Source organism: Nannospalax galili, unplaced genomic scaffold (assembly GCF_000622305.1).
Source record: "Nannospalax galili isolate Female #2095 unplaced genomic scaffold, S.galili_v1.0 scaffold475, whole genome shotgun sequence".
In the NCBI taxonomy this organism is placed as follows: Eukaryota; Metazoa; Chordata; class Mammalia; order Rodentia; family Spalacidae; genus Nannospalax; species Nannospalax galili.
Genome location: NW_008339435.1, coordinates 2306474 through 2331546, shown reverse-complemented (window position 1 = coordinate 2331546; position 25073 = coordinate 2306474). Strand labels below are relative to the sequence as shown.

The 25073-nt window shown below is 36.8% G+C and overlaps 1 protein-coding gene and 1 pseudogene across 4 annotated transcripts in view; both read right to left on the bottom strand.

The window, feature by feature from the left end:
• Positions 1-25073, bottom strand: part of Magi3 (membrane associated guanylate kinase, WW and PDZ domain containing 3) — a 271037-nt gene that overhangs the window by 149567 nt on the left and 96397 nt on the right. The gene's annotated exons all lie outside the window — the stretch shown is intronic.
• On the bottom strand, positions 18209-19242 carry LOC103734922 (annotated as a pseudogene). The gene has a single exon (XR_607306.2). The product of XR_607306.2 is annotated as a GTP-binding nuclear protein Ran pseudogene (transcript).

The window sequence follows — 25073 nt, the reverse complement described above, 5'->3', positions numbered from 1 at the left end:
CCCAGAAAGAGGCTGTCAGCCCCAGAAAGAGGCTGGCAGGTGTGCCAGGACCAGGGAAGTAGAGGGAGGTGAGGGCCGGGCCAGGACCAGAAGCGGTGCTCCTGGGGCCCAAGAAAGGCACTAAGTTTGTCTGGGTGAGAAGGATCAGGAAGCAGTATTGATTTCCCAGGTGTCTGGGGCCCCAAGACTAGGAATGGCACAGGTCCCAAAGTAGGAGTATAAAATGGCAGCTGGGGGGGCCGGGGGGGGATGGAAGGGTGAATGAGGCTTAGGGAGTCCCGGTGCGGAGAGCTGCGCTATATACTTACCCCAAGAGGCCTGAGGATAGTAGTCGATCAGGATTTTTAAAGAGTCAGATGTGATAGTTTTAGCAAAAGAAAAAACAGACAAATAAATAGTTGCTAATAAGATTATGGGTGACTATGCCTTATTTTAAATTTTTTATCTAAAATGTTATTGACTCTTTATAATTAAGAAAAAAACTTGAAAAAGCCCAAACCCAAATGTGGTCATATAATCTAAAGACAAAGGCATTATTGTTAAGAATTTACAGACATGAAAATAAAGTTTAATGTTCAATTCTGGTTCTGGGAAGGTGTTTATATATAATTAAGAATTAAATATTACAATTTTCCTGATCAAAATATAAGTAATCTTTAAGCAGAAAAGCTGTATTTACTTGATAAATATTTAAATTAAATAATGCAGTCAATTCCATGAAGAAACCAATTTAACTATTTGTTAAATCACTGATTTCCTATTGGGTCACAACTGCACATGTGCCATGTGATGGTATAAAATTTATAATAACTACTGCCTATTTCCTTTCATGTTATAGTATTTCAAGAAAATTAAGAATTGCTTATCACTGAGATTTTGAGACACTGCAATACATTATAATACATGAAATTATAACTTCAAAAGTTCTGTTTGACCAGCCATAGGTTCATAAGGCTTAGACAGCTAAAAGTGCTTCTGCTCTTCAGGCTAGTTAAAATACACATAAGTCAGTTTAATGAGGGCAAGTGCTTTCTGCTAATACGTATATTAAGGCTTCCCATAACTATGGTCAAGTTAAGTTTTAAAATGTAATCAGCACAATCTCTATTGAAAAAAGAACTTTTCTTTTACAAATTAAAAGAGTGGAGGGAAAAATTATTAGAAAATAATAGAAAAATAAACAACTAAGCAACTTACAGGGAAAAAACTTGCAATGACCTATGAATTTATTTTTTGAAGTATCTGCCTTAACTCATGAGATAACAGGACGACAGGAAAGCTTCATCCTGCCTAAGTGTTTAGCTCACTCTGAATCCAAAAGCCTACTTCTGTCATAAATTATTGAAAAACCGTAGATGTCAAAACTGGACACAACGTGATAAAGAGGGAAGGGCCTTGTAACACTATTAAGTAAGTTACAGGGGGTCAAAACAGAAAGACTGAGAGAAACTCACGACTCAGTGGACCAAGTTTTGCACATTTTTCAAACTTGTGCTGAGAACGATGCCTGGTTACAATTGAATAAGATGGAATGTAAAGAAGTGAAAGCTGCCTGGGTCCTCCTGGGAGGCCCCAAGGAAAGGGGACAGGCCCCAATTTGCTCCAGACTTTCATTTCTTATCTGTCATGGCTCCTCCACTGTCCCCACTTGCAGCTAATTTCGAACACAAGTGTCCAACTATACTGAAAGCCACCTGTAGATACTAGGCTTACTGTGTTTCTAGCATCAGGCTGAATATGTTCCCAATACTAGGCTGGCAGCCCTCTGTTGATGAAAGCCCTCTGCTGATGCTTGTGTGAAATGGTAGATATGAACCTATGGTCATCTCAACCCTGAGCACTCAGTCTAATAAACATGGCACTGTGTTCAGTAACAAATTAGCTGAATTAACCATGTGATATTATTAATAAATTTTAACATTTTTCAAAAGAAAGAAAGATAAACGCTAACCAAAACATTAAGATACCATTTCAACAACACTCTATAAATAAGATTAAGGAGAAAGATGCTCTTTCCTTTTATGTTTGCTCTTTTCCATTCCTTTCTTTGTTCCCTTTTTTTGGAGACAGGGTCACTGTGTAACACAGGTTGGCCTAGAACTCACGATTCTCTTGTCTCAGCCTCTCAAGTATTGGGATCATGTGTATGTGGCATCATGCCTGATAAAACAGGCATTCTTTTTGTAAAAAATAAAAAATTATTTTTATTTTATGTGTATGAGTGTTTGCATGCAAGTATGTATGTACACCATGTGCATGCCTGGAAGGCCTGGAAGCCAGAGGAGGACATCAGATCCTCTGGAACTGGACTCTGGTCCTCTGCAAGAGGAGCAAGTACTCTTAATTGCTGGGCCATCTCTCAATTTTAGAAAACAAGCATTGTTAAACATTGCTGGTGGGGAACATGGTATACCAAGGATGGGGTGGTGGAAACAACTTCTCATGACCATTATGAAGGCGTATACAGACCACATAGAATGTAAAAGCTTGTCTGATTTTTATCATCATGTTTCACCAATTCTAGACAATGTGAGTGACAAAGTATGCCTTGAAAAAAAAAAGGTTTTGTTGTTCTAAATTCTAAATGATTGTCACGGGAACTATTGAGTTTTAATATCATGCATAAGCTTTATATTTTATTACTTAATTCTTAAACACTGAATTATATATGGGAGTTAATTTGGAGAATTTCCAGTTTGGCTTTTGATACACATGAATTCAGTTAAATATTCATTTCAGAAGTTGGTTTTGTTTTTAAATTATCCAAACTCTCTTTGGCACAGTTCATGTCTCAAGCCCCTATGAAGCCGCAAATTCCTGCAATTAAAAATAGATTCCAAAAAGCAATGGCAGCTATCTGGTATTTCTCTTTTCTATGATAGTTTAAATGAGTTAATTCAACATAAAAATGTTTGCAGACAGCTAGAATCATCCTTTAACAACAAACAGTAAAGCATAAAGTCTTAAAACTGTTATTTAAAGAACAGTACATGGAAACTGTAGAGAAGGTCATCAACAATACAAAAATAAAATGTAAGAAATGAACCTTATATAGAAAAGCGAATAAAATTTTAAAGAAGTGAGTACATATCCTGATACGTACTGCAGAAATGAGAAAAATGGAAGGGAACCAGGGGGTTAAAGGGAAAGAAGGAGCCAGGCATGGTGGCGCACGCCTGTAGTCCCAGCACTTGGGAGGCAGAGGCAGGCGGATCTCTGTGAGTTCAATGCCAGCCTGGTCTACATAGTGAATTCCAGGACAGCTAGGGCTACAGGAAGACCCTGCTTCAAAAAGCCAAAATAAAAGGGGGGTGGGGAGGAACCCAAGAGAGAAAAACAGTAAGAGACAGGTGTTACTGAGGGAGAAATGTGTAAAACAGGGGTAGTTAAAGGGGAAGGGGAGAAGGAGGTCTATACAAGGAACCATGGGAAGAAAGGGAAAGAAGGAACTCAAGAGAGATGGGACCATAGCAGACAGAAATTATCAAGGGAGAAATGGGGAAAATGGGGACACTTTAAATTGGGAGGGTGAGGAGGGAGGATAAGACAGGGAGAGAAAGAAGACAAATAGTGCCTAGCTAGTATAAAATACCAAAGGGAATGGTATTAGTCCAAAAACCTACTGAAAAATTACATATACAGTATGAGTCCATGAGTATACCTGAAGGCTACACAAGAAAGTGCCAGACAGGAGAAACCTTCCTTTGAGTTGTTGGCCAGGGTAGTCCATTAGACTCCCAAAATTATACAGACTATTGCCACAGTCCTTGATTACCACCCAGAACTTGATGGTAAGGCCCTATTGCTGAAGACAGGGCATACTCTGGACACAGGATTTGGAGCAACATTGATGGAACTGACCTGGAAGCTACCCCCCTGAAGGCTAGCTCTCGTAGCTTTGGGTAACACCATGCAAGTTGCTAAGGGAGAACATCACTGCTGTTTCAAGGCCTGATAAGCACATCAATGGCCAGCACAGCAAACAACATTAGTGCAGTAGTGGCACTTTTATCATGGGGGTAATCAACAGCTACCTAATTGGACTTAAAGTCCACTCAATGGGAGGAAACTCGGGAGGAAACTCATGTGTTGTACTATAAACCTAGCCAACTACACATATAGCTGGAGAGGTAATAGATCTTAAAGAAAACTCCAAGGCTGTCACATCCCTAGACAAATATAATATGGATCCTTAAATCTATAGACAAGTATCCCAGTCACCACCCATCAAATAAGCTTCTATTTCAAGAGACTGAGATATTACAGAGTTCCACAACTGGTCACACACAGAGATTGTGAATTGCCCAAGTGTTAAGTGGCACACCTAGGATGCAAGCTCTCTACCCAAGGCTCACGGAACATGGAACAAGGGATGAAGAAAATAGTAATGCACCTTTCAACTCTAATCAATGAAACTCCCTCATGCAAGAAGGCCAGGAACAAAAAAGGTCACCAATGGCCAAAATGCAGAGATTAAAAAGTCTGTAGAATGTGGGTCCTTGGACAGGACTCATATTAAAACACCCCCCCCCAGGACCATTGCAGGAAAGGGGGTAGAAAGATTTAAGAGTCAGGGAGGCGGTGCACGACCATATGAAAATAGTCCTACATGTAACTGGGACTATTCTCACACAAACCTACAGAAACGGTGTCAGCATGCACAAGACCCATGCAAAAAAAAAAAAAAAAAAAAAAAAAACAGCATAGAACTGTGGAAATGAACAGCAGGCCCCAATCTCAGTCGAAGAATTATTGGCAGCTAATTACTGCTGGATGAGAATGAGTTGATCTTCTTAAAGGGAGGGACTCTTGATAGACTGACTAGATGCCAGTGGATGAACCTGCACTGAGGAACATCTGGGGACACTAACTTTACATGATAGGCCTTAACACAAATGACAGAAGGTATGAACTCCAGTGGGGGTGGGAGGGGGATGTCTCTATGGGAGGGAGCCAAAGGGGAAGGGGGCATAAAGATGATTTTCTGTAGGAAATACACAAAAATTCAATAAAAATTTTTTTGAAGACTACTAAGAGAGCTAACAAAAGATGCTGATCTTACATTACTAGAGGAAACTCAAAGGCAATGCCTATATGAGTACCTGTTTATAAACTAGCAGATCAAAGAGCATTGATGTGCATCATCATTCATATTCTGAATACTGTATAATTTTTAAAAGGCTTTAGAAGTTTTTAAAACAAAACACAATAATAATTTAACCTTATTTTTCTGGTGTAGACACCTCTGTCAATATTTTCTATAATGCAATATTTATTTTTAGTTCATTTTATTGGTACAATCATATGTTCAATTTTCAATGAAGAAAATATTTCATGCTTAAATCTTCTTTCTAATAAATTATTTCATTTTATTTCATAGTTACTATTGAAAATAATTATGGGGCTGGATATGATTCAGTGGTTAAAAGCATCTGCTGTTCTTCAAGAAGATCCAGATTTGGTTTCTAACACCCACATGGTGGCTAGCAACTGTCTGTAAATTCAGTTTTAAGAGATCTGTCACCCTCTTCTGGCCCCTGAGGGCATTGCACACACATAGTGCAATTACATACATGCAGGTGAAACACTCATAGGCATAAAATAATTTTTTTAAAAAAAGAAAAGAATTATCATACAGAAGAACAACATATTAAATTGACTCCTGCAGGCATGAAATACATTAGGAATGCTATTGTGGAGTGCCAAATAATACAAGAAGTGTGGAAGATAAACTAGGGACAGGGACAGCTACTGCTAAAAACTAAATATTAATATCTGCCACCTTCTACTTCCAATTTATATGCTAAACTCTAACCCCTAGTATAACTATGTAAGAGGTGATTCACCCTCACAAAAATTAGCATCTTTATGCAGCAAGTTCCTTGGTCCCTCTACCATGTAAAGATGTAGCAAAAGGTGATCTTCTATGAACAAGGAAGTGAGCCCTCTCCTGGCATCACACTTTTCAGTTCTTGATTTTGGACTTTGCAGACACTTAGAAATATGAGAAATTAGTGTTGCTTGATCTACTCAGTCTATGGCATTTTTGTTATAGTATCCCTAGTGGTCTAAGACAATTTTATAATAACAAACAGATACATTAGGTCCCATTGCTTTGGGCACGTGGCAGCACATCATGAAGGGAGCTTGTATTTGCACTGTCAGAAAGCAAGGCAGGAAAAGGAAGAGACCAGGGAAGATTTCCCCACTAGACATTACCTCTTGAAGGTACCATCATCTACTAAAGGGGTCAAGCTATTGACACCTGGGCCTTTGCCAGGAGGGGGGAGGGATTGTTTACCAAAATTCATAAAGCTACTAGATGACAGAGTTAAGTCCTGAACTCAGGTGTTTGGCTTCTGAAGTTTACACCACAGCTTCTTTCTTAAACTGTGGGTTATGTAAGTGAATGTGAGGGTTGCAAAAAATATATAACAAAAATCATAAAAGTTTTGAACCACTGAAAAAAACAGAAGAAATTCAGTTTTTAAAAGACTGTGACCTTCTAATCTCTGTGTGTAGCTCTCAAAAGAACATTTTACAAAGCAATTGTCCTAGACTTGACAAATATCAATGTCATAAAAAGACTAAACAATAATAAAAGCTTAATTCAAAATTCAAGCATGTAAGGAATCTGGGGTGTTTCTGGCAGCACTCATCCATGTTGTATCATACAACTTCCCTGCAGCCTTGGTTCTGAACATACAACATGCCCACTTTACACTATACAGGTCGCATCATACAACATCAATAAATGCTGCCTGACACACCTCAGTTCAGATTTGAGAGTACTGTATGTTATGGATTGCAGTGCTTTAACTGTAGATACAAAATTTTCTACTCTTGCCTTTAATAAATGGTAAAATGTATACCAAAGAACTGTTGTAAAATAAAATTCTTTATGGCTTATTATCAGTAAACATTTTTGAGGGAGAAGGAAGCTCTCACTATGTTGTCCAGGCCAACCTGGAATTCCTGGGTTCAAGTGATCCTCCTGCCTCAGCTTCCTGACAAACTAGAGCTACCAGGATACACCACCAGACCCAGTATAACCAACATATTAAATACCTTCCTCAGTTACCCAATACTGCTGCTGTCATCTTCTAAACACTTCCCAAACTTATTCAAGTCTGCCCATCTTAACAACTACTAACCTAATCTATGTCACCATCTTCTTTTACCACAATAAACAGATTCCCAATGATACTTCTTGCCAGCAGCCTTATTCTTTAATATAGTCAGGGTGGTTTTCCCTCAGTAGAAATATGATTACATTATATCTCTTTTCTAGAGTATAATCTTCTAGTGGCATCCAAAATAACAGAATAGCACTGAAATCCCTCAGCATGCTTTATAAGGGCTCCAACTTTTCTTTTCAGCCTCATCTTCTGCCATACTCTAATCCCTCTCTATACTCCATTCACAATAATTCTTAGGTTCCTCACCAGTTAAGATTCATTCCTGGAGCTAGAGAGATGGCTCAGCAGTTAAGAGCACTGGCTGTTCTGGCAGAAGGCATGGGTTCGAATCCCAGCACCCACATGATAGCTAACAACCATCTATATAACTTCAGTTCCAAGGTATCCAACTCCTTCTTCTGTTCTCTGTGGGCAGTACACAGCATGGGTGCACTTACACCCATGCAGGCATAACACTCATACACATAAAAAATAAAATAAAAGATTCACTCCTGTTCCTATGGTCTTGAATGTGATGTTCTTTTTCTCTGGAACACTCTTACCCAAATACCTAGTCTGGTTGCCTCACTCATTCTTCACATATACATTCATGTCTGTACATAGATTCTATTTCTTTTTGAAGAAGGCTTCCTGATCTCCTAGATCTAAGGTATCTGCTCCTCTTGTTTTGTCCCCTAGAACCCATATTTTCCTTATCATACACACTCATATGCCTTAACACAGTACTATACCTGCCTATTTGTCTGCCTTAGTCCCTACTCCAGACTGCAAACATCAGAACAGGAACAGCTTAGCAAGAGCTGACTAAATATTGAAACATTAATAAACTGCAACAGAAAAATGTTTTGCAAATTCCTTGCTAAATATAACAGCCTTTTTTATCTAATCATATTTTCCCCTTTAAAACCCCGTCTTCTGGAAAACTCTATGCAAAACATTTATTTTGTATGATTTTTCTACATTACCCAAATTATCTCCACCATTAGTCAACTTAAAACTTTGAATTGTAAAAGTTAGGCGAAAACTACAGAGAAGAAATTCAGTTTTTAAAAGACTGTGACCTTCTAATCTCTATATGTAGCTTTCAAAAGAACATTTTACAAAGCAATCGTCCTACACTTGACAAATATTAATGCCATGAAAAGACTAAAAGGGGGAGGAGGTAAGAAGAGGAATCCAAATTAACAGACTGAGGAGTTATAAAAACTAAAATAAGTGACTCTGCAATGGAACTTGGATTTTTAGAGAGAAATAGAAAAAAAAAAAAGAAAAAAAAACCATAAAAGACTTTTTTTTAACACTTGGGGAAATCTGAACATAGCCTCTGAATTAAATATTTTTATTGTCTTATTGTTACATTTATTGGGTATGAAAATAACTTTGCGGTTATATAGATAAAGGTCCTTTTTCTTAGGAGATACTTAATGAAGTATTGTGATGTATGAAGTTTACTTTTAAGTTTTGTTTTGTTTGTTTGTTTTTGTCTTTTTTGAGACAGGGTCTCCTTGTAGTCCCAGCTGACCTGAACTCTATGTAGACCAGGCTGGCCTTGAACTCACAAGGATCAGCCTGCCTCTGCCTCCTGAGTGCTGGGATTAAAGGCGTGCGCTACTACGCCCAGCTTTAAGTATTTTTTTTAAATCACACACGTACAAAAGGAAATTTGTCATAAATTAAAAAAATAAGTCTAAGTTGAGTATGAATAACTCATTTGTCCTTCGTTTTCAAACCATTTTTGTATACTGGAACTTTAAAAATGTGTGAGGAAAGAATAGGTAACATTTACTAAATGATTACTATTGGCTGGACACTATTTTAAGTGTCACTATTTTAATATATTCACATATATTAACCCACTTCTTTTCCACGAGACCCCCAAAAGGCAAGTACTATGTTGTTGTTGTTGTTCTTACATATATCCCAGTAGTCAGAGACCTTGAAAGGCTATGTAGTTTACCCAAAGACACATAGCTAGTTGGATAACTGAGACAAATAAGCATGGCCTCTACAAGGGGAAAAAAATGTCAAAGATAAGCCCATAAGTAACTATGAAGAAGTATTTAATAAGCCAGGAGATTCTTCATGGCATTGTGGGAATGTGAAATGAAGGGAAAGAAGGAAGAGTTGTCACAGTCTCAGTTCAAAGCCCCTGTTCCAGTGCTCTTTTGTGAAGATGTGAGCATGACAGAAGGATCTCGGGTCAGTCTGAAGTAGAAACTAAAAGATAAATTCAAAACTTAGTTATATTGAGTTACAGCAAAAGTGAGAAATGAAGATATGAAAGAAGATAAAATTGATTAAGAACTGTAATTTAAGAAATAAAGGTGAAATTAAAAAGTAACTGCAAGGCTGAGACAAGAAATAACAATAGGGACTGGAGAGATGGCTCAGCAGTTAAGAGCACTGGCTGTTCTTCCAGAGGACCTGGATTCCATTCACAGCACCCACATGATCCATATCTCCAGTTCCAAGGGATCCGCCGATGCCCTCTTCTGATCTCTACAGGCATTGTGTGACATGGGTACACCTACCTACATGCAGGTACTCATACACATAAAATAAAAATAATAATTTTTTTTAAAAAAGAAATAATGATTGATTTCTTTTCAAGTTAAATTATGTATAAAAGTCAAAATAAGATTACTACTCATATTGGGCATTAAGATTAAAACTAAAGACAATGTTTTTCTTAAAGTCAGTTTCTAGTATGTTTCTGGTTTTAAGTACTAAGAGCATACATAGGTTCTAGCACAATGTCTATCTATCACATGCCAAAAACAATCATGCATTCCCTTTCCTTCTCTACCACAGAACTACTGATATCTAAAGAAAACATGACCCTATAGAAATCTGTTCCAAGAACTTACACAGGCGCATAAACAGTAACATAAAGAAGAATCTTAAAACCTCTTATTAAATACAATTTGATAAACAAAATGTGTCCTATATTAACTTATTTGCGTTTCTATCACCTTTGCTAAAATATGAACTTCTTCATGGCAAAAACCAGCCCCTGGTTCATTTCTATATCCTCAGCATCAAAACAGATAAATACACAGAAATTACGCAAAGGTCTGCCACATTTATAAATGTCAATGGAACTTCTACAAGAAGAATTCAAGTAAACAAAGTCTCAATATACTTATTAAAATTTAGTAGCATGTACTTTTTACTTAACTAAAAAAATTTCTTTACTATTATTATTGTGTGTGTGGTGGGAGGGGCACACATGTGGCAGTCAGAGAACAACTCTGTGGAGTCAGTTCTCTTCCTCTACCTTTACATGGGTTCTAGAAATAGAATTCAGGTTGTGGGGTTTGCTTGGCAAGTGTTTTCACCCCGGTACCATCTTGCCAAGCCCTACTTTATTTCTACTAGAGAAAATAGGATCAGCTCTAAAAGTTAACATGCTAATAGTGTTAAAAGTTTGAAGTGACCTTGCACAAAAGTCAACTCCAAATGGATCAAAGACCTCAATGTGAAGCCTGAAACTCTGAAACTGTTAGAAGAAAACATTGACAATAACCTACAAGATATAGGTGTAGGAAAGGATCTTCTAAACAGGACACCAACTGCCCAGGAAACAAGGTCAAGAATCAACAAATGGGACCTCATTAAACTAAAAAGCTTATGTACGTCAAAAGATGCAACCAAGGAAGTGAAGAGAAAACCCACAGAATGGGGGAAAATCTTTATCAGTGACACATCTGACAGAGGTTTAACATCCAGAATATATAACGAACTCAAAAAAACAAAGAATCAAGAAAGGAAGTAACCCAATTAAAAGATGGGCTAAGGAACTGAACAGAGAGTTCTCAAAAGAAGAAATAAAGATGGCTAAGAAGCATCTTAAAAGGTGCTCAACATCACTAGTAATTAGGGACAGAATTGTTTTTTAAAGTTAAAGTTGAAATTCTTCTCTAATCAAACTATCATGCTTAGGATATAAATAATTATGCCTTTTTTGTACTGCCTTTCCCAATTACTAAACTGAAGAATGAGGCCAACTGCAATGCTGTTTATTACTATTAAATTTATAAAGCCACATTCTAAGCTGTTTATTACTATTGAACTTATAAAGCCATATTCTAAGAAACATAAGAACAGAAGAAAACAATCGAGTAGAACACAATGAATAGAAATTATAGCCAGAAATCTATTGTTTCACTCACTTATTTAATCAACATGAATGAGTTATAGCTAGGGACACAAAGATAGGATTTTTGCATTCATGGTAGCATAGAACAACACTGCATTGATTAACAATGCAAGTGGTATATTATCGGCGTCATACAGAAAACACCAAATAAATTTAGAAGCAAAAAGATGAACACAGTCAATTTTAGAGACAGTGAAAAATGTGACAGTAGAGAAATTTTCCCTACAGACAATGATGAATCACTGGAGGGCTCAACAAAAAAAGGCATTAGGATCAATTTTCTGGTTTCAATCCATCACTGTAAGCAAAACAGAAGATACATTGAGAGAAACACATAAACAAGAGTACAGTTATTATGGTAGAGATAATCTAGAATGACTCCCTCATATTTAGCTAGTAGGAACTAGGGGGAACAAAACAGGAAAGATTAGATTCTGCAATTGAATTATTTCACTTACTAAGTTTGACATGCTATAGAGAAATGCCCACTTAACTGACACACATGCAAGCATCATATGTGCTCATTGACACCATCATAAACACTGAATTGGTAGTGCTGACTTTTAAATGGTAAGAGAAGCTACAGATACAGATGAAGTAATCTAAGGCAGCTACTAGAATGGTAATAAAAGTAAAACGTATAGAAAGCTAAAGGATAACAATTTTTTAAGGTACAGAGAAGCTAGAAGTATTTGTGTCCTAGGCATTTCCCCTAATTTTATTTCTTCATTATGGATCCATCTAACAGACAAATACAAAATACAGGGGTTTCCCCCACTTATGGTATTACCTATAATAATTCTCTCACTTAAAGCAACTATGCTCTCTAACAAATATTGGGCAATGTCTGAAGACTTTTTTTCTGAGACAAGGTAGCCCAGATTGGCCTCAAACTCATGGTGTTTCTCCTATTCATTCTCCCAAGTACTGGGGTTACAGGTGTGAGGTGCCGTACCTGGCTGGGAATGGCTTTTAAAATACATTTATTTTAGGACAGTTTCTGATTCTTAGAAGAACTGTAAGGATAGTACAAAGAATTCCTACATAGCACACTAATTCCTCTATTATTTACACATTACTATAGTACATTTGTCACAATTAATGATCCAATAACAATATATCATTGTTTTTTAAAAATCTAAATTTCCACCTAAAGTCCATTTTTCTGTTCCAAGAGTCTATTTAGGATATAACATTACATCTAGCTATTATATCTCCTTAAGCATCATAGACTTAAGTTTTTTGACAATTTCTTGGAGCTTCTTTAAAGAAGATCCTTGAAAATTTAGGAGTACTCAGTAACCATATAGAATCACCCTCAACTAAGATTTTTCTCAAGTTTTCTTCTTGATGGTATGTGTTTGGGGGAGGAAGAATGCTAAGGTAAAGCTGACACTTCATCTCAGATACACACTATCAATGTGATTCATCACTGATGACCATTAGTTTTCAGCACCTGTCTGAAATAGTTCGATATATTTCCTCACTATAAGGGAGAAGGAGGGAAGAAGAAATGAGGGAGGGGGGGAGGGAAGGAGGGAAGGAGGGAAAGAGGGAGGGAGGGGTTAAATCTGTTGGAAGTCATTATGGGCAGCTCATACATAAGGAGTGAAGAGTTAGGTTCCACCAATCTGAAATACCTCTGCACAGGAATTTATTCTCATTTATTAATGTTTGACTCATTTTGTCAGTATGGATGCATGAATATATATATATATTCATCATTTTTAGTCATTTTATCTTGCCTTAAGAATAATTATGTTATTGATTTCAAATGCAAGATGAAGGACATTTAAATTTTTCCAAATTAAAGTTACTGAGTTTCTCCCTTAAATAACTAAATAACTTACAAATTTAAAAAAAAATGGACAGAAGACTAAATGTGAAACATTTAAATATATATATGTATACACACACACACACACACACACACACACACACACACACACACACATTGTTCATGTAAAACAAGGCCAGGAATTTTGAAGGAGGAAGACCATCCTGTCCTACACTTATGCAAGGGCCTTGGGGTAGAAGATCTAAACAAAGCAATTACTACACTAATATTATAACTAACAGTCATACTTTTCCCATCCACCTCCATTCTCCTAATATATTGATAACTGATTAGTTCTAGTTGTAATTAAATTGTTTATATTTCACTATAATCATGCTGTTCTTAAATCTCCACCATGCTGTTCCTGAGAGCAGTTAAGAGTACTGGTATCCCTTATGTTGAACCTGGATTGGTTCCCAGCACCCACATGGCAGCCAACAATTGTCCATAACTCCAGTTCCAGGGGTCCAATGCCCTCTTGTGGCCTCTGACCTTCCTTTATTTGGCTTTAATTTTAAATTGCAGGCCTTGAAGAGAGCAAAATTGCACATACAAGTGTCCTTACATACATGTAGGCAAAACACATAAAATAAAAATAAGTCAATCAAAAATCTAAATTTTATAAAATTATCTAGCCAGCTATAGCTTTCACCTGTAGGAAGAAACTAAGGCATATATAAAGGACCTGCCCAGTGTGGCCTACAACATTAACGCTTGGCAAGTACTTTTATGGGGTGGGGACTTGTTGGGGATTGAACTCTAGGCTGCATGAATGTTGCCCACATGTTCCTGTGAGCTATACTCAGCTTACATAACTTTCTCATAAACATATTTTCACTTTATCTTCAATCTATACCTAATTATAAGTATTAATTCTAAGGTTTGGAGGACTGAAACTTAAAATAAGACTTATGTTTGGTGTTTTATTTTGCTCTTTTTTTTTTTTTTTAATCTTTTTGACAGGGTTTCCCTGTAGCCCTAGGTGGCCTGGAACTCACAGCGATCCACCTGCCTCTGCCTCCAGAATTAAAGGCATGCACCACCGTTGGGCTGTTTGGTTGTTTTTGAGATGAGATCTCATTCTGTAGCCCATAGTCACCTTAAACTGGCTGTGCAGCTCATGCTAAGCATTGAACTCACAATCCTATTTCAACCATCCAGGTGCTGGGATTATAAATATGTGCCATTACACTTAGCTGCTAACTTGACACATACTGAGTGCCCAGTCTGTGCCAGGCATGAGAAAGGTACTAGAGATAAGTAGTCTTTATGTCCATGGAAAAGGGTAATGCTATCAGTCAGAGCTCTTCCACATATATCCTCAGGCTGTGTACTGAGAGTGAATTCCTTCTCCTTCAATACTACTTTTCTTTGGTGGGTGATTATTAGTCAAAATATCTGCCCCAAGAATGCAATTATTTAATGCAAGGATGTGCCAAATGTTCATGCAGTAACTGGTAAGTTTTTATTCGGATAGTAGTATGGAAAAATGTAATCCACCTATAATTATCTTGTGAAGGCAAAGAAGGACCTGTCAGTTCATATATCAAAATCTTTTAAACCAATCACCTAGAGACATAAAAATGAAAGGTATACACCTATGACATTTGCATAGTGAATACTGGAATTCACTTATACTTACTTTGAAATTTGAAACTAATGTGCATACTTTGCTACTGACTAAAAGAAACAAGTCAGATGCTTTCACGTAAAAGCTGGTATTTTTTGTTGTTCTAAGCACAGACACATTCACTACAACTGCTTAAAATGACAAGCTTCAATATAAACAACATTTAGTAAAATGATCATTACCTTCTATTAAAGCAAAAACCAAAACATACAAATAAGACAGGATAGATTTTTGATAAAAACAAGGGCACGCGTGCACACACACACACACACACACACACACACACACACACAAACTAGCTTGTAACACCGTGCAAGAGAAACATTATAGGTATGGGAAATCTTTAGGGAGACAGATCAAATAAAAGTTCATTTTTAGTTATGGTGAAATGTGAACTTATTCACAGATGGAATGGATTTAAGAATATTGAAAAAATAAACAGATATTTGATGGCTTAAATCATGTGCACCACATTTATACAAGTCAATCCATTTGAAATGTCATGGGGGTAATATTTCAAATGTAAAAGAAAACAAGTTAATCCAGTCTAAGTTTACATGTCTCTTTTAGGAAGTCATTGGTTTTTGTACAATAGCAGATAGGTAAATATAAAATAGGCACAATGGAGACAGAAGCACCTTATCAAATACAAAATTTTTGTTTTCTAAGTCACACAGAATTAGAAATTTGAGGATATTATGGTTCACAAGTGTATGTGTGTGTGTGTGTGTGCAGCACACACACTGGCAAGAGGTCAACATCAGGTGTCTATAGCTCTCCATCTTATATTTCAAGACATATTGTTTCACTAACCTAGAGTTCACCAATTCAGCTAGACTTCAAGAATTCATCTGTCCCCACCTTCCCAGTCCTGGAGTTTCAGACATGTCATGACTCCTGGCTTTTTACATGGTTATAGGGGATCCTAACTCAGGTTCTCATGCTTTTGCAGCAAGCATTTTACCCACTGAGTTACTTCCTAAGCCCCCAAAGTTTGATTTTTTAAAAAACCCTAACTGCATTTTTCACATAGTGAGGAAAAAATAAGAGACCACAACTTTAATAGGTAAAGATACAGAAAACATACATAATCTCTAAAAAATAATTTTGTGATAGCATGCTCATTCTCATGCTACAGAAACAGCATTAAGTACAATCGGATAATTCATATGAAAAGATAATTGAATAGTACTCATTAGTGATGATAAATGGAAACTGTATCCTAACATCAGTAAAAGGAATTTATAGGAAGATAAAAATAAGGCAGGTGTGGTAGCACATGCCTTTAGTCCCAGCACTTGGGAGGGAAAGGCATACGAATCCCTGTAGGACTGAGGCCAGCCTGACCTACACAGTGAGTTGCAGGCCAGCTGGGGCCACAAGGAGACCCTGTTTCAAACAAAAGACTATAAAAGACTAGAGAAGTGGGGGGAGAAAGGAGGGGGAGGGGGTTGAAAACTAATAGGACACTTCTGCCTCCCAAGGCTCAGAGATCACTATAAAAGAGGAGGCAGAAAGACTGTAACAGTTAGAGGTGGTAACAGGAAACAGTTTTTCAGACAGCTAGTCAGTTATACATATGAACTCCCAGCAATGGTGACAGCATGCACAAGTCCCATGTAAGCTCAAACCAGACAAAATCCCAGCCAGCATAGACATGGAGAAGTGGATAAGAAACCCCAACCTAACTTAGGGAGCTGCTGGCAATTGATGGCTGTTGGGAGAGGGCGAGATAGTCTCTTACAGGGATGGGACTCTTGGTTAACCAGGCTCCAGTGAATAGACTCACACTGAAGGACATATGGGGGCACAAATCAGACTCTATAGGCCATATTATACATATAATAGAGTACATTAACTTGGGTGAGAGGGTGTAAGGGAAGGTGCAAGAGGGGAGAGGATTTAAATACCATCAAATCATACTGTATGAAAATCACAAAAATTCAATAAAAAATTTTTTAATCTAATAAAAACTATGGAGTCACTCATTTTGGGGTTAAGAGTGGATTTTCTTAAATAGCTTTTTTAATGTGTACAATTTTGATGTTTGGGGGCTGGAAAAAATATCTAGGTCACAAAATAGTAATTTGCAAACAAAAACCTCTATGTCAAAGAATTTTGGTAAATATGCAAACAATTTAACAGAAAATTCCTCACAACAACTCTCTTGCTTAATGTTAGGCTTGCCTAAGAAAAAAATGGAATAGTTTCTAAATAATACCATCATTTACTCATTTTGTGTAATTTCCTCCCACTATTCTTATGGAAAAAAAAATCAAGAAAAGTATTTTCTCCATATAATATATGCAAAATTATTTTCCTATTCTGAAACACTGATGACAACATTTAACAAAGAATGTTGAAGGTTTTTTTTCTAAAAACAACAATAACACATCAATCATTTTCTCAGCTGGAAGGAGCAACCCCGTAGGCTAAGCACAGATCAATACAGCTTAGATGTGTTTCCTTTTGCTCTGGGCTCCATTCTTTAGAGAATACTTTTGCATATAACAAGATACAACACAGGTTCATTTAAAGGAAGGAAAAACATCACGTTTATCGGAGATGGAAGGAAGGGAAGCATAACAGTACTCACACCTCTCTCATTTTCCAAATGGTTGTAGAGCCAGTTCTCTCTCTCTCTCTCTCTCTCTCTCTCTCTCTCTCTCTCTCTCTCTCTCTCTCTCTCTCTCTCTCTCTCTCTCTCTCTCTCTCTCTCTCTTTCTCTCTCTCTCACACACACACACACACACACACACACACACATATGCATGCACGCATGCACGCACACACACCAAAAACAAGGGCCACTGACTAGGAACTGTGATAACTGTCTCAAATTCAGTTAAGTAAGGTGAGTTGTGATAGTTTCAAAATACATTTACTTATCACGTTGGTAGACTTTTGAGCCTGTGAAGAAATCAGGAAGAAAACAGTCAGGTTTGCTAATCAATGTGGATTCCAACCTTTTGACCAAGGGGATTAAGACCCTGATTTTAAAAGTATTTACCTTTAAATTTTTCTCTTTCAATCACTCCATAGGGTCTATCTATCTCTGCCTTTCTTTCTCTTTGACAAAAATACAATGTACACTATGTTTACATGTCAAGTTTCTTTTATTAACTTGTACTTTTTCATAAATTAGCTGGAATTAAAAGATTTGGAGCTGGCAAAATGGCTCAGTGGGTAAAGGGACTTGCACCAAGCCAGACAACCTGAGTTTGATCTTTGGAACCCACATGGTAGGAGAGAACTGTCTCCCACAAGTTGTCCTCTAACCTCTACACAAGGGCAAAGAGACAGACAAATAGACAGATACTCAGACACACACACACACACACACACACACACACACACAATAAATAAATATAACTAATTTTTTTTATTTGAAATACAACTTTATTCTGATTCTAAACGAAAGGAATGGGAATGACAGTAACAAACAAGATTTCACCACTGAGTATTGTGATGTGACTGTAGCAGTCTTATCTTTGAAATTCAGGAAGGAAACAACTGTGTTCCAAACAGCTAAGTACGCAAGTCCAAAAAAATGAAGGTATTTTTTTTAACTGCCACATTCACTCCAAAGCCCATTCATCTCCTTCAGCATCCCAAAGATGAAGCACACGTTCTGCTTAGCTAGATAAGGTGGCACACACGCTGCACCGCTGACATCACAGGACAGTTGCCTATAAAACTAGACTTCTGACGCAGGGCTCCAGCTTCACTTTCTCACAGGTCGTCATCCTCATCCGGGAGGGCAGTCGTCTGAGCAACCTCTAAATCATGCTCCTACTGTGCTGCCAAAGCTGGGTCCATGACCACCTCTGGTGGGGCAAGAGCGGGCATGGCTCCAAGTTAGTTAGGGTCTCCAATGAGCTTTCTGGCAAGCCAGAGGAAAGGCTTTTCAAAGTTGTAGTTACTTTTGGCAGAAATGTCATAGTACTGAAGATTCTTCTTTCGGTGGAAGACAATAGATTTTGCCTTCACTTTCCTGTCCTTAATATCCACTTTGTTGCCACACAACACAATGGGGATGTTTTCACAGACACGTACCAGATCTCTATGCCAGTTAGGCACATTTTTGTAAGTAACTCTTGATGTTACGTCAAACATTATAATGGCACACTGGGCTTGGATGTAGTAGGCATCGCGCAGGCCCCCGAACTTCTCCTGGCCGGCGGTGTCCCACACGTTGAACTTGATGGACCCCCGGTTGGTGTGGAACACGAGTGGGTGCACCTCGACGCCCAGGATGGCTACATACTTCTTCACGAACTCCCCCGTCAAGTGGCGCTTCACGAACGTCGTCTTCCCGGTGCCACCGCTGCCCACCAGGACGAGCTTGAACTGGACCTGCAGCTCTCCCTGCGCGGCCATCGCGGCGATCCTTCCAGAAGCGTCTCTGCGCCGGTCCGACTGAATTATATAACTAATTTTTAAGCGAGAATTGTTTAGAAACTTAAATTCTAATTTATCTTTTGAGGTAGAAGTACAGATGCCTAACCTCATACCTTTCCTTTAGTAATAAAATCTGCCTACATGGCCATTAAAAGGAAAACTTGACATAGGTTTGGTCAGTCATAGTATCTCATTTTGAGCAGTAATGATTGGTCCCATGGGTGAGTATATAACTTCAGAGGATCAGAGTTCTCCATTAAAGTTGACAAATATACTGAGAGATAGAACCTCTCCCTTTCCACTGCTATAACTAAATGGGGACCATTAGTAGTTCCAATATCCTGTCTCATAAAGTAAACCAGTCTTTATTAAGTAAAAAATGAGAACATGCTACAAGGAAAGTAGGTCCATTCATTCATTTACTCACTCATTCAGTCAGTAAACATCACTAACATCTGCTGTGTATCAAGTGCTATCTGGTCCCTTGATATAAAAGGCAAAACAGTAATTTTCAAGTTCTTTTGGTGGAAAAAAAAATCAAGATAATGTTCAAAGTTGGAAGTACACGGAAAGAATGTACCACAATCACAATGCACGATCCTATTCTCACAAATCCTCTATTAGCAATTTTTAACAGTGTAAAACAGAATTAAAAAAATAAGAAAACAACAACAAAAAATGCTCCCTTCTCAAAAGTAAGGGAGAGAGGGAGAGAAGAGAATATATAAAACATGGTATGCTATGCTGTGGTGAAAAATACAGTTCTCCATCTATCTGATGCCACTTAAAGTCATATGTGCTAGTAGTTTCTCAAATACAAAACAGGAAAAATAATAGATGTTATCTTACAAGAATGTTTGAGTATAAAAATATTTAAAATAGTAAAATCCATGGTAAATAAAAAAAATAGTTTTTGTGAAGGTCAAAGCTGTAAGAGAACATGAAAGGCAAAACATTGAAGTGATAATCATTAGCCCCACCCCCCAAAGAAGCCCCTGAAGTTTACAGGGGTTTTAGGATTGCTTATAAGAAAGAAAAGTTTTAAGCTGGGCGTGGTGTCACATGCCTTTAATCCCAGCACTTTAGGAGGCAGAGGCAGGTGGATCTCTGTAAGTTCAAGGCTAGCCTGGCTATATAGTGAGTTCCAGACTATCTGGGGCTACAGAGTGACCCTGTCTCACAAAGCAGAAAGAAGAAAGAAAGAAAGAAAGAAAGAAAGAAAGAAAGAAAGGTAAGTAAAAAGAAAGAGAGAAAGAAAGAAAGAAAGAAAGAAAGAAAGAGAGAGAGAGAGAGAGAGAGAGAGAGAAGGAAGGAAGGAAGGAAGGAAGGAAGGAAGGAAGGAAGGAAGGAAGGAAGGAAGGAAGGAAAAGAAAAGTTTTAATCATTGGCCTTTTTTATTTTTCTGCTTTAATACCCCAAACTAAAGGGTTCTACAGCATTAACATTGAGGGGGTAAATATATTCAAATTACAGAACATTCGTTTTGTGTGATTCTAAAGTAAACTTAATTTAAATATATTCATTCTTTCTCGCATGATCTTTAAACTCTACCTCTACCATTGAAATATATCTGATAGGTGATCTTTTTCTTGCTAATTTCATTACTATTGCTCTGACAAAACTATTATCATATCTTGTCTACATTTAGAGTGAGATAGTCTTTCTTCTTTCCTAAGTCCAAAATAGTCTAGCTTCCAATGCACACAATATTTCACTGTTCATAACCCTCCAGGGGCTTCCCATCAAAGCCAAGACAAAGCTAATCTCTTTATTTGTGACAAGACCCTTCAAGATGGGACACTATCTATTTCTGGTCTTCTTGGGGTTTCTAGAATAAGCCAATGCTAAGGAGATTCTAACTTATTCCATAAAAGGCTATTCTCCCAGATTAGATCTGACCCTTCATTTCCTTCAGCTCTTTTGCCAAATTCACTTAAAAGGAAAACCTAGCCTGCCTTCCCTATAGTTACTTCTCTCTGTCCTTTTTTACTCCCTTATGTTTTATTATCTTCACAGAATCTATATAATCAACATATTATACATTTATTTATTATGGCATGGAACTTGTATATCTTATCACTATAAGGCCTACAATAATGCTTGCCACAAAGATGTACTCAATAAAAATTTATCAAATATAAATGCTTTAATATACATAGATTAATATGTTTCTGTAAGAGCTGGGTAAAATAGAAAATATAAAACCTAGTGCTGAATTCTTCAAGACCAAGATGAAGGACATAAATTGATGCACAGAAAACAAAAAACAAACAAAAAAAACCTAAGGGATTAAGTCTGGTTTGGGGAGACACCTGATATTATCACCACGGTTGACTATCTTGAGTCTTGATTTCTTCCATGAGTTCTAGTTTCAAATTCAATTTCCTGGTAGTGGCATTGTACCTCATGTTAACCACCTACTATGCATCTTCTATGTTGTTACATACCACTACTATTCTATGACCATATAAATGTGTAGGAACACATACTCATACATAAATCCACACAAGATTTTTGGTTATTGTTCTCCCAAACAATGGCATATATTGATACATATTTCTGCGTTTCATTTTTCCTTTATTCCGTAAGTCTGAGAAATCGTTCCTCCAAATTAGCTCCAATACTGTTCTTTTTTTAGGTCAATATAATTTATGCTGTGATACACTGTAGTTTATTTACTCAATCCGATATAAATAAGCATTATTTAGTGTATAAGTTTTCATATTATAAAAAGAGTTGAACATCTTTTCACATACCAGTTCTTTTATTCAGGTTCCCTAGGATATGGAATGAATATATATAGCATTACCAGATTTTCTTCTGAAATAGGCAATAACAACTCACATTTCATCAGCAATGTATTCAGTTCCACCACACCCAACAGGTATTTTTGATCATTTTAATGTTTTCCAATCTAGAGACGTATCAACTTGCATTTCCTTAACTGCTAATAAATATGAGCATCTTCTAAAAAGTTTTTGACATCAAAGAATTTGCTCTTTTGAAACTGCCTATTTATATCCTTTGCTTATTTTCCTGTTGGGTCATTTGTCTTATCAGACTGAAAGGGTTGATTGCAATTAGAGATTCAGACCTTTTATTTGACATCTCTGTCACAAATCTTTTGTTTTCCAAATTTGCTATGAACCTTTCATTTTATGTTCTCTCTTATTAATGTATAAGTTTTAACTTTTATATAGTCAAAATTCTTTTTGTTAACTTGTCGAGATTACTTTAAATTAAGAAGGTCTCCTAGAAAGTGTTTTCTGCTATTATAGTTTCTTTCATTATAAATAAATGAGAGTATTATTTTAAGCATCCCCTTACTTTTCACTCTCTCTAGTTTTTAACTCTGCACTGTAAAATCTTGACATAATAATTATTATATAAACTTTTCACAAAAAATTGAAACTAAACAAGATACCAGATGTCACTCAAACTCAAAAAACATGAAACTAAATGCTTTTCCTGGGACAAAGATAAAAGATAATCCATTTATATTAACTAGAAAACTTATCCTTGACAAAGACAAATTTTAGCAAAATTTAAATCTAAGTAGTTTTTAGTTAGACTATTTAATATGGGTATGGTGGTGCACACCTTTAATCTTCAGCACTTGGAAGGCAAAGGCAGGCATATCTCTGTGAGCTCAAGGCCACCCTGGTCTAAAGAGGGAGCTCCATGTCAGCTGGGGTAACAGGGAGATTCTGTTTGGGAAAAAAAAACAGACTATTTACCAAAAAAATTACTAAGGCACAATTCCTCTTCAGACTATTAGACTAAAATTTTATAGAAAGATATCAACCACTAAAAGCTTCAAAATCATCAGCTGCTGTATCTATCATGTTAAAGAACAACCTAAGAATTCTATATATAGTACAGGCAATTGCCAAAGACAAATACCTCTGTGAATCAGAAAAGGTTTAGTGATGCCAGCTGTTTAGATTTATGGAATTATTATGTCTTCATTTTAATATGGAAGAGTTAGCTGAACTCTATGTATGCTACATTTTCATTAGAAATCTAATCTTGGCTGGGCGTGGTGGCACACACCTTTAGTCCCAGCACTTGGGAGGCAGAGGCAGGCAGATCTTTGTGAGTTCAAGGCCAGCTTGGTCTACATAGTGAGTTCAGGTTAGCTGGGACTATAGGGAGACCCTGTCTCAAAAAAGACAAAAAAAAAAAAGAAAAAAGAAATCTAATCTTAACCAACTTCTTCCTTTCCTTATCTATTAGCTTACCATAGTGCAAAAGCTGTGAGTTGTACTACAATAGCCACCAATAACATTTAATAATTTGTGTAAATAAAATTTTATTTGGGGGGATGGAGAGATAGCTCTGTGGATAAGAACACTAGCTGCTCTTGCAGAGGACCGGGGTTCAATTCCCAGAACCCACAAGGCAGCTAACAATCATCTATAACTCCAGTTCCAGGAATCCAACACCCTCTTCTGACCTCCATAGGCATTGCACAACATAGGTACACTTACAAACATGTAGGCAATACATTATTACACATAAAATAAAAACAGTAAAATATTTTTAAACCATTTCTTCAGTTGTAGTACTCACATATAAATGTACCCAACAGCCACTGACTGCATCAGGCATTTTAAGTCTAGGAAGAAGACAAATATGCAACATAACAAATCTGCAACACTGAAGAGGTAATCTTTTAGCAGAAATGTTAAGATAAGAATTTGCCAGTCAAACTGGAAGATAGTTTTTCTAGAAAAAGGAACCAAATCACAAGCAAAGGTCCAGGAACTTATTTTATAGTAAACTATAAAAAATTCAGGATTACAAGAAATGAAACTATCCAAAGCTTAGACAAAAACTAAGTCCTAAAATATGTCAGTGTGCATGATATAGCACTGCAAGTCACCAGAGAAGGAGCTTGTCCTCCCTAAACTTGTGACAAAATTATAGAAGAGAAAGAAAAAAAAAATCAAAGAAATCATATTTGTAGTTCAAGTGGCTAAATATTAAAAATAAAATTTATTAGCAACAATAGTCGGGCAAACATCACTTCTAATAAGCTTAACTGACCATATTATCATCATCAACACTGAAACATTTTGTTTCTTTGGAGAATTCTAGAAATTGGGTTTAGAAATTAGTCTGGCGGTATTTTTGAAAATGAAACTAAATAATCTTTGCATCCAATGATCTCATTTACTAAAAGCCAACTATGAAAATTTCAGAGCCAAAAGACATCTGTATTATTTAACTACCACTGAGTTCCAGGAATAGTACTTAGAATTTCTCCAGAAAGACTTGTTATCTAAGAAGGCTTATACAAATAAGCCATGCACACAACACTGGAAGACTATGAGTTTTGCACAAAGTAAATAAGAGAAAGACGAGAAGTTATAAAAAAGATATTTTTATCCCCTTGAATCATAAAATAACCTTGACACATCTACAAATTCCCAAATAATTAAATCTTTTAAATCTAAAGTGGTATGAGAACTTTCAGAAGTGATCAGAGTCAACTTCATTGACTCTGACCCTTAAACTCATTAGCAAAATATTATTTTTAATGAGAGAAAAGTATTCAAAATGGTATATTAAAAAAAAAATTTAGAGGGTTGAGATAGGGTCTCCTTGCAGCCCCAGCTAGCCTGGAACTTGCTATGTGGAGGAGGCTGGCTTCAACCTCTATAAATTATTTTAAAATAACTTTACAGTGTCCAAAATATTGTATAATAAATGATGATACATATTTCAGCATTCACTTTACATCTCCACTTCCAACCTCAGGACGTAATCACTGCAGCAAAGAGTAGCATTATGCACTTTATTATACAGCAAGAAATTAGGGTCATCTTGGCTGTTTAGCACCAC